At 38.7% G+C, this 11,121-nt stretch overlaps 1 long non-coding RNA gene across 11 annotated transcripts in view; it reads left to right on the top strand.

Annotated features, from left to right (window-relative positions):
* Positions 1 to 11,121, top strand: part of LOC146475772 (uncharacterized) — a 238,143-nt gene that overhangs the window by 141,757 nt on the left and 85,265 nt on the right. For 8 of the 11 annotated variants that reach the window (XR_014865820.1, XR_014865821.1, XR_014865826.1 and 5 more), the window contains exon 3: positions 10,459 to 10,519. This is a non-coding gene — a long non-coding RNA (uncharacterized LOC146475772). Of the gene's footprint in view, positions 1 to 8,608; positions 8,661 to 8,740; positions 8,846 to 10,458; positions 10,520 to 11,121 lie in introns of those variants that run through there. The other 3 variants (XR_014865834.1, XR_014865833.1, XR_014865832.1) reach the window with 2 other exon arrangements.

Below are 11,121 nucleotides of genomic sequence, written 5' to 3'. Positions count from 1 at the left end.
TCTTATACACTCGAAAGAGACTTATCGACCGAAGCATTTGCGTCAAAGTGAATTCGAACTTACCACTTCCTCCGATTTTTTCGCCATCGCGCGAACCACTCAACGTAACATTTCACGCCATCAGGAAAATTGAGACATTTGTCTCAATTTTTGATTTTTGTCTAGGCCCCGCTTTTTCGCTCGGACCACGTGATCCGAAACGGATTGACCGAGATGAAAAACAGAGAGAGGCCTAGGAACTAGGCAAATTCGATGCCAGCTTTTTCACGTAATTCTGTTTCAAACACGGGGAAGAAAAGAGGTGCCTCATCTAGACTGCAACGATATATGTAAAACTTGGCTACTAAAAGGGCAAAATTGAGCAGCGTACAGAACCTTGAATTGTCTATCACCTCATATAAAACTTTAGAGGGAGTAAGGTTGAATTCAATATGGGTGTTTCGAAGCCACCATTCCCAAAAATCATTTCAAAAAGCTACTGTAAGCGCTCAGTGAAACAGCAAATGCAAAAGTGTTTCAGGAATTTTCTTTACAGAAATAGCATTAATCGTCCTGTACAATACTTGCTTTGAAAAGCCTGTCCTTTGTGAACAGAGTATTATGAATAAGTTTAAACTGAAACATGCGCAATTTAATTACCTCGTATCCAAGGTAGAAGATGTATCTTTGATAGATTTTGTTTGGAGACACCTGAATTAGGAATTTTTTGCTCTGATGAAGGTGACACAAATTTACTGCCAGCGATAGCCTGTAGCAGGTTTGCAGTGGTAAGATAGAGCTGTTAGTGCGCCAATTAGCAATTAAATCAATTAGCGAAGGAGGAATCGATCCGTCGATCCATAGAGTGGGTCAGTATCATCTGAGGACCTCCCATTGAAATAAGGCATGAAATCTCATAATTTTACAGTTTAATTTTTTTTGCCTTCATTAACAAAGAACTTCTGTTTACATGAAGCTGATTTAGCCGGATCGATTCCTGCAATTAGCGAGGGAGGAATCGATCCCTTGATCTCTATAGAGTCGACGAGAGCTAAGGCGTTTTGTCTGTGGATCTCCTATTGAAATAAGGCATGAAATGCCATAATTTTACAGTTTAAATTTGTTTTCCTTCATTTCTAAAGGAATTCTGTTTAATGAAGCTTATTTAGCCGGATCGATTCCTACAATTAGCGAAGGAGGAATCGATCCGTCGTTCTATAGAGTGGATCAGAGCTTTAAACTACAATTGTTGCGGCATGTTGTCTGAGGATCTTCCATTGAAATAACGCATGAAATCCCATTGTTTTACATTTTAATTTTTTTTCCCTTCAAGTGAAGCTTATTCATCGGGATTGATTCCTGCAATTCGGCGAAGACGGTGCCCCGGGGTTTAATGCAGGAATGGATCCATCGATCCACAGAAAAATATTAATAATGGATAAGAGCTTTACACAATAGTAGTATTTGGCAAGGACATGTTTTCTGAGGAAAGTCCTTTAAGATAAGGGATAAAATCTCACTAAAATTTTATTTGTCTTCATTAGCAAATAACTCAAAGGGTTGCATTGTAGTGGTAGGAAAATAGTGAGGGATTGGGTGGAGAGGAGATAAAACGATCCATGGAGTAGATCAGAGTTTTATACCTCAGTTGTTAAGATGTTGTCTCAGGATCTTCCATTGAAATTAGGGATAAAATCCCATAATTTTACAGTTTATTTTTCTTTTGCCTTCATTTCCAAAGAAATTCGAATCGATCCTGCAATTAGCAAAGAAGGAATCGATCCGACGATCTACAGAGTGGTTCATAGTTTTAAACTACCGTTAATAAGGGATGTTGTCTGAGGATCTTCCATTGAAGTAAGGCATGAAATCCCATAAATTTACATTTAAATTTTTTTTTTTTTCATTTGAAAAGAACGTCTGTTTAATGAGACTTTTTCAGACGAACAGCCCGGGATCGATTAATGCAATTAGCGAAGGAGGAATCGATCCCTTGATCTATAGAGTCGACGAGAGCTAAGGCGTTTTGTCGGAGGATCTCCTATTAAAATAAGGCATGAAATTCCATAATTTTAGAGTTTAAATTTGTTTTGCCTTCATTTCAAAAAAGAAATTCTGTTTAATGAAGCTTATTTAGCCGGATCTATTCCTGCTATTAGCGAGTGAGTAATCGATCCGTCGATCTACAGAGTGCTTCATAGTTATAAACTACCGTTGTTAAGGCATGTTCGGTGGAGATCTTCCATTGAAATAAGGCAAAAAAATCCCATAATTTTACATTTTAATTTTTTCCCTTCATTTGACGCTTATTCATCTGGATCGATTCCTTCGATTAGCGAAGACGGTGTCCCGGGGTTTAATACAGGAATGGATCCGTTGATCCATAGAAGAATAGAATGGATAAGAGCTTCACACAATAGTAGTCTTTGGCAAGGGCATGTTTTCTGAAGAAGTTCCTTTAATATAAGGGATAAAATCGCACTAAAATGTTTTTTGTCTTCATTACCTAATAACTCAACGAGTTATAATTATTGTAGCTCCATGTAGTGGTAGGAGAATAGTGAGGGATTGGGTGGAGAGGAGCTAAAACGATCCATAGAGTGGATCAGAGGTTTAAAACTCGGTTGTTAAAATGTTGTTTGAGGATCTTCCATTGAAATTAGTGATTAAATCCCATAATTTTACAATTTATTTTTCTTTTGCCTTCATTTCCAAAGACATTCTGTTTAATGAAGCTTCAGTTTAGCCGGATCGATTCCTTCAATTAGCGAAGACGGTGCGCCGGGGTTTAATGTAGGAATGGATCCATAGAAGAATAGAATTACAGTTTAATTATTTACTGGTTTACTGTTATTGTTATTATTATTACATATTCTCGTTGAATTGCAAGCTAATTGAATCTAGAAACATTGCTTCTATTTACAGCCCTTTAATTAATCAATTAATATTGGTAATTGAACTGAGTGGAGTGCAATTTGGTCTGAAATCATACGCGTGATTTCAAAATCAAACGAGCGCGCAGCGCGAGTTTGATTTGAAATCACAAGTATGATTTCAGACCAAAATTGCACGACATGAAGTTCAATTACCACTTAATTACATCCATTTTTGAAATCACAGAGTATCATTGTCAATATTAATATTCTATTTGTGTTACTTCATTTCCATTTTGATCAGCTAAAGAAAGGATGCGATTTAGAGCAAAAAATGGTGCAATTTGGGAATAAATTGCACTATTTTGGACCAATCAGATTCCAAGGATCACCGGTGATTTCAAAATGGATGTAATTAATTAATTAACTATTTACTTTAATTAGTTAATTTAATTAATTATTCGACATTACATCGCAAAGCATTTATAACAACAGTTATTTACATGGCAAAACATTTCAAAACATTTCCGCCCGCAAATAGCAGGTGCTAGTCGAGGCGGGTGGAGAAAAGGGGGACAGCAGTCAGTGATAAATTACGTAAATAAATGACATATACAAACGTAAATACATAACATTTACAAAATCAACCACCTTTAATAATTATGGATGGATAAGAGCTTTACACATCAGTAGTCTTTGGCAAGGGCATGTTGTCGGAAGAAGTTCCTTTAACAAAAGGGAGAAAATCTCACTGAAATTTTTGGTCTTCATTACCAAATAACTCAAAAGGTTACATTTTTTTAGCTCCATGTAGTGACAGGAGAATATAGTAAGGGATTGGGTGGAGAGGAGCTAAAACAATCCATAGAGTGGATCAGAGCTTTAAACCTCAGTTGTTTAATAGATGTTGTCTGAGGATTTTCCATTGAAATTAGGGATGAAATCCCATAATTTTACAGTTTAGTTTTCTTTTGCCTTCATTTCCAAAGAAATTTTGTTTAATGAAGCTTATTTAGCCGGATCGATTCCTGCAATTGGCGAAGGAGGAATCGATCCGACGATCTACAGAGTGGTTCATAGTTTTAAACTACAGTTTTTAAGGCATGTTGTCGGAGGATCTTCCATTGAAATAACGCATGCAATCCCATAGCTTTACATTTTAATTTTTAAATCATTTGAAAAGAACGCCTGTTTAATGAGGCTTATTCAGCCGGATGGATTCCTGCAATTAGCGAAGGGGGAATCGATCCCTTGATCTATAGAGTCGACGAGAGCTAAGACGTTTTGTCTGAGGATCTTCTAATGAAATAAAGGATGAAATCCCAAATATAATTTAAGAGTTTGAATTTGTTTTTCATTCATTTCCAAAGGAATTCTGTTTAATGAATCTTATTTAGCAGGATCGATTCCTGGAATTAGCGAAGGAGGAATCGATCCCTTGATCTATAGAGTCGACGAGAGTTAAGGCGTTATGTCGGAGGATCTCCTATTGAAATAAGGCATGAAATCCGATAATTTTAGAGTTTAAATTTGTTTTGCCTTCCTTTCCAAAGAAATTCTGTTTAATGAAGCCTATTTAGCCGGATCTATTCCTGCAGCTAGCGAGGGAGGAATCGATGCGACGATGTATAGAGTGGATCAGAGTTTTAAACTACACATGGTTGTTAAGGAATGTTGTCTAAGGATCTTTCGTTGAAATAAGGCATGAAATCCCATAATTTTACATTTTAATATTTTCCCTTCATTTAAAAAGAACGTCTGTTTAATGAGGCTCATTCAGCCGGATTGATTCCTGCAATTAGCCAAGGAGAAATCGATCCGTAGATCTATAGAGTGGATCAAAGTTTTAAACTACAGTGGTTTAGGCATGTCGTCTGAGGGTCTCCCATATAAATAAGGCATGAAATCCCATAACTTTACAGTTTATTTTTTTCCTTCACTTCGAAAGAACTTCTGTCGTTTAATGGAGCTTATTTAGCTGGATCGATTCCTGCAGTTAGCGAAGGAGGAATCGATCCGTTGATCTATAGTGTCAATGAGAGTTAAAAAGTACAGTTGTTAAGGCATGTTGTCTGAGGATCTTTCATTGAAATAAGGCATGAAATCCCATAATTTTTTATTTCAATTTTTTGCCTTCATTTGAAAAGAACGTCTGTTTAATGAGGCTCATTCAGCCGGATCAGAGTTTTAAACTACAGTGTTTTAGGCATGTTGTCTGAGGGTCTCCCATATAAATAAGGCATGAAATCCCATAACTTTACAGTTTAATTTTTTTAATTCACTTCGAAAGAACTTCTGTCGTTGAATGAAGCTCATTCAGCTGGATCGATTCCTGCAATTAGCGAAGGAGGAATCGATCCGTTGATCTATACAGGGTGTTTCAAAAGTTCGTGGACACTTTTTTTAATACAAATAAATGATAGTTTTACGAATCCGATATTAATGAAGCTTTTCCAGTTTTATGTACATTGCTTCCTTCGACCACTGTTAAAAAAATTAATATCCAGAGTGCCCCCCATTGTTCTGAATAACGTTTTTGAGCCGTTGCGGCATGGAACGAGCCAGCTCCCTTAGGCTTGCCAGCGGTATGTTTCGCCAGGCTTGCCGTAACCTTGATTTTAGTCCTCCCATCGTCTTAGGGATCGGATCTCTGTATGCAGCTTCGTCGATGATGCTCCATAGGTTTTCAATAGGGTTAAGGTCAGGTGAATTTGCTGGCCACTCATCTTTTTGGATAAAATTCGGGAGGTTTCTCTTGCACCACTGCTGTGTTGCTTTCGCCGTATGAGCTGGTGCGCCATCTTGAACGAAGGTCGCACTGCTATTGTTCGTGAAAATCTTTCGTTTTACAGGCTCTTCTGTTGTAGATCTTCGGCTGAAAAGAGGCTTCACTTCTTTCTCAAGGATTTTTGTGATATAATACTCTGCCGTTACAGTTTGTCCTTGCGGGATGAAATGTAGGGAAGTGAGGCCGCGGCCTGTCATGCCACCCCAAACCATCCATTTGGCGCTTCCTTTAACTTGGTACGATGGCGGAACTTGACTCTCCTGTGAGCCCCATACTATATCGTTTTTAGGGTTCGGAAGATGAAAAAGGTATTTAGGGCACTCATCGCTAAAGAGAAAATTTTCCCATTCATCTGCTGTAAATTTACGATATTTACGAGCGAATACTAAGCGAGCTTTCCTCTGGTTGTTGCTCAGAAGTGGAAGCTTTTTTCGTCTCAAAGGTTTCCATCCTTTTCTTGACATATACCTCCACACTGTTGGTGCAGATCCAGGCAGACCTTTGTTCTTCAGTTGTTTGCTGATTTTTCTCGTAGAATTTCCTCGTTTATACTTTGCTTTTTCTATAACTTTCTTTGCGGTTCTGTTAAGGACTGATGGTCGACCACTTCTTGGCTTGTCGTAAAACTCTTGTGAACTTGACCACTTCGCTACCCAGCTCTTGCTTTTTTGCAGTATTTTAGCCGTTTCTCGAACAGATACTCCAGATGATCGTAGAATTGCTGCCTGTGCTCTTAAATACACTGCTTTTTTAGGGTTCATAATTAGAAATTTTATCAAGACGTTGAAAATCTACAGTATGTAGTTGCTACTGAAAACAGACAAAAATGGCGGGAAAGTTCAAAAACACACACGACACAGATTTGCACCTTTTGGCGGGAAAATATTTATTTCAACAAGGCTTTTTATCTGACTCATACAAAAGTTCTGAAAATCGATAAACAATAAGATTTGTTAATATCTGCAAGAAAATGGAGAGAAATATAAGAAATCTGGATGAAGTATAGACTTTTTAAAATGTCCACGAACTTTTGAAACACCCTGTAGTGTCACCCCCCCCCCCCCCGCCCCCCCAATGAAAGTTTTAAAGTACAGTTGCTAAGGCATGTTGTCGGAGGATCTTCAATTGGAACAAGGCATGAAATTCCATAATTTTACAGTTGAATTTTTTTTCTTTGCCTTCATTTCCAAAGAACTACAGTTGTTAAAGCATATCCAAATTACTTCTGTTTAATGACGCTTATTCAGCAGGATCGATTCCTTCAATCAGGAGTAACTGACGTTGCTCCTCGACCAAAAACCCACTCTGCTGGCTGGAATTACCCGAAGCTGGCTGGAGCTGAATACATTAGACGGTCAGTAACTGGCTGGAACGTTTCTAATCTAGCCTTCTGAGAATTTTTATTAAAACACTGGTTCTCAGAGCTGGAAAAAAATTATTCTATTTAATGATCTTATATTTTAAAGGGATATATGAAAAGTACAAGGACATGTCAAGGGACATGAATGAAACGCTTATTTCCCTACAATGTCTTCGGGTGACTTGCCAGCCTTAAGGCCGTACCGTGTACCTTTAGGGGTGTCTCGCGTCCAAGCAATGTAGCGCGTCCAGTTTAAACTGTAGACACGTAAACCCCATATCAAAACCAAGCCTATAAAGCTGGCTTTCAAACTATACCAAGGATTTTGAAATGAATGAATTGTCAAATTTGGAGCGCTTTTTTTCTTGAATCAATTTTTTCACTTGAAGGGAACACTTTAAAGAGCTAAAACTCAGAGGGAGTTTGTTCGTTTGCCTTTAAATTTGGACAGTAGCTACATGTAGTTTAACGTATAAACAACAAAAACCACTCTGCGATTTTTTCTTTCCAAATATTTTTTCTCCGAGGGCGATTTTTGTACTGATCAATCCACATTTTTTTTAAATACTATTTCGAAAATGTTCTGTAACTTTTCACTGCAATTGAATAGGGCAAAACGCAGACACGTCTTTTCAGCGCGTTGCATGGACCCGGAAACTCGGGAGCAAATCTGAAATTAGCGAAAAACAAAATTCGCTTTGACTTGTAGCTTCAAAAGGTGATTCAGACGCTCGCATTTAGAGGTCGTGAAAAATTTGACAGTTCATTTTACTTCAAGATTCTTGGTATAGTTATATAATAAGCTCTATAAGCTTTAATTTGATGTAGGGGTTTAGGTATCTATAGTTTAAATCGGTCGCACTACATTTCTAAAGACACCTCTAAAGGTATACGGTAACCTTTAGAGAGCATTATTTTCTGAAGAATGTTAAATAACTTATCGACATATTTGTCAATCGAAATATCCAAATCCCGAGGGGGAGGGGTACTCCCCTATATGGGCTATACGGGGACGTGCCGCTGGATAGGGTATGGTTTTTTGGCCCCTCTGTCCTGAACAGGGTATATAATTTCAAGCGAGTCTGTCCCGGACCTGTCCTAGACAGGGTATGGTTGCAAGACTGTCGTCGAGTATTTGGCAATCCGAAATCAGAGACGTTAGTCTGCATTCATTTTAGTGAACAATGCTTCCACTTAAGGTTTACCGCTGTTAATGCGAAATTTTGGGATTTTTCGCCATCACTTCTAGGAAGTGTATTATTTTATCTGTTGTGATTGGTATTCGCGTTTCAATGCGTGGAACATCACGTCCGGTAAGTGACAGTGGGCCTTTAAATGTTATTACTATTACCAATGAACACTCGTGTAACACAAGAGCTAGATGTTGTCCTCTGTCCTAAATAGGGTCTTAAAATTAAGGACATCGTCCTACACAGGGTAGGTATTTAAAAGGGGTCAGGGTTTCAAACCCGCAGCGGCACCCCTATACCCAAACATGGGCCAAGTTTCCCCCCTCCCCCGGATCCAAATACCGCATTCTGAATCAATCTTCAACCTCTCCCCTCCCCTCTCGGGCGTACCTCTCGTCACGTGTTCTTGATGGGATCGGAACAACAATCCAAAATGGCCACGAGATTTTGACCGGGGCATTTTGCTTCAAGTATGTTCCATTTTTGCTAGATTCGGTTTCCTAAACTTGGTTCTAATGATATAAGAAAATCTGTGTTATCTTCTTTGCAGGCTTTTGAAGTTCCTGTCCTCTTAAATTTGTGTGGAAGTCATGTTACGCGCCAACTTGACGTGCTAAACATCGACCATTCGCGCGAAATTTGAACGTGTGTTGAGGTAAGCTGGGCCCTTATAAACCAGAAAGACGAGGCTTACAGAAATCTTTAGAGGCTGTGTACATTAAAATAGGAGACAGAAACCTTTAGACGCTGTGTACATTAACATAGGAGAGACTATGGCTTGATTTCAGAATATGCTGTCCACTTGACACTCAACTTAAAACCTGCGCTCCCAGTTCCGCAGTCTTTCAAACATTCAAGCAAGCTAGAGTTTTTAAAGAAGCGCTTCGTGTCGCCAAAGCAAACTACCAACTGGCCAATATGAAAATGCCACACACTTTAGACAAAGTGCGCTTAATGTACTTAACATTATTGGCCCGGTGTTTAAACACCACTAATGCCCCCCCCCGGGGGGGGTCAAGTAGACTGTTAAAAGCCCCGCATAGCAGGGCATCAGTACCGTACTTTAGAACCAATTAGCATACCTCAGTGACAGACTATCGCGTAACGTGCAATCTGATTGGCTACACAGGTGCCGTCTATTGATCGATAGACAGCAGTTCGTCAGAGCGCGCGTGATTCAGCATGCATCATTGCACAAATATATCAAAATTTATGAAATAAAAAGAATTTTTTGCTTCATAGATCGATCCTTGAGGTATGCTAAAACAATTAGACGGCTCGCTCTCGGTTTCTATCGCCTTTGATAGTTGGCTACCTCGAGCTCGCCGTCTAATTGTTAAGTAAAACAAAACATCCGTTTAGGTTTGTTGGTAAAAATTGACGTTCTGACGGATGTAAAGTTTACTGTGGTATTATAACATTAATTTTTTCTTTAAAATTATTAAATTGTCAGCACAATGTAGATTTTGATTTAGTACCGACCCACACAAGTGATTCAGCACATATAACGAGCTGACTTGTTACCTCTGTGATTCGAGTTGTTGTGGTGTTGCTCGTCCTGTGTACCCAGTCTTCTCGATCCTAGTGTGTGTACCCATAACTCAAGCCCGGGAAGGATACTTCCTTATAAGAGGCTAATGGGGATGTGCCGCTGGATGGGGTCGCATTTTCACGACTGGATTGACTATAATGGGGTTGCATATTCAATAGAGTTACTAGAATGGGGTCGCACATTTTCGGATTTTTGGGGTAAGAAAATTCTATTATGTAGGGATTCAAAATGATCTTAGCTAAAAAGGTCAGAAAGTTGTTTATTAAATGCAACAATCACCTTGCATTACATTTCGTTCTTGAAACCACAACTTCAATAAACCAGTTACACAATAGCACAAAACCACCGGTCCAGAACAAAGTAGATGCATAAATAGAAAGTGACTTAGTAGGGATCGTGAAAATTGTTTTTTCCCAAAAGTGACTAAGATGGGGTCTATAACTGGCCACAAAATAGACTATAATGGGGCAGGGGCTATGAGAGGCCAGCGGCACATACCCAACAAAACTGAATCCAAGTACCCCCAAGTACCCCCCCCCCCCCCCCCCCGTGGGGCTATTCTACCTGATAATTTTGGGAACAAAGAACAACTTGTTTGATCTCAAATTGAATCAATGCGCAATGTGTTGCTCAGTCCTACATGTATCCCATTAGTATAATCATTCATGCTAAGTGGGGCAGAAAGGATTTGTACTAACCTTTACGTAATGTTTTAGTGTCAGTCAGAAGACAAGGAACAAGGACACCATTAACATTAACATGACATTGTTTTATATGGTGAGTTTTGTTTGTGCTGTTTACTGATAAAGAGATACTCCTTTTCACTGTAATTTCAGGGCCCTTGGCCAAAGGGTATGGGACAGGAACATTTTCAAGTTCAGGAATGGAACTCACCCCAGTTTTCTTGTGGTCCCTGATTTACATCAAAGACGACCCTTTACTCTGAAGTTTGTGCAAGTTCAACACAGGCCAGAGTTAATAAGTTTTGAAAATAAAATTTTTGTAAAACAAAAACATTTCAGCAGCTTTTTATTAAATTTAAAATGATACATGTAATTTCACCAACATACTCAAAAGTAAGAACCACAGTAATGACATAAATGTGATGTCTGTCACTGACTGAATAATATCATTCCCATTTGTTTAGCACAGGCTTAATATACACCATCCCTTTTACCATATTTATTTGATTAACCGCCCTGTTCGCTTATTTAATTTTGGGCCCATGAGGGTGGATGCTTATTTGAGGGTGTGCGCAATACTGGTATTATGGTCCTAACATTTCAGCAAGTGAGGACATTTTTAGAGAATAACCAAACAAGCGATAACAAGTTTATTTCAGTTCAACGAGACAGAACAAAGTGCAAAAGCTAACATGA

The sequence above is a fragment of the Pavona decussata genome, unplaced genomic scaffold, assembly GCF_977016875.1.
Source record: "Pavona decussata unplaced genomic scaffold, jaPavDecu1.1 SCAFFOLD_83, whole genome shotgun sequence".
NCBI lineage: Eukaryota > Metazoa > Cnidaria > Anthozoa > Scleractinia > Agariciidae > Pavona > Pavona decussata.
This window is presented reverse-complemented; position numbering and strand designations above follow the sequence as displayed.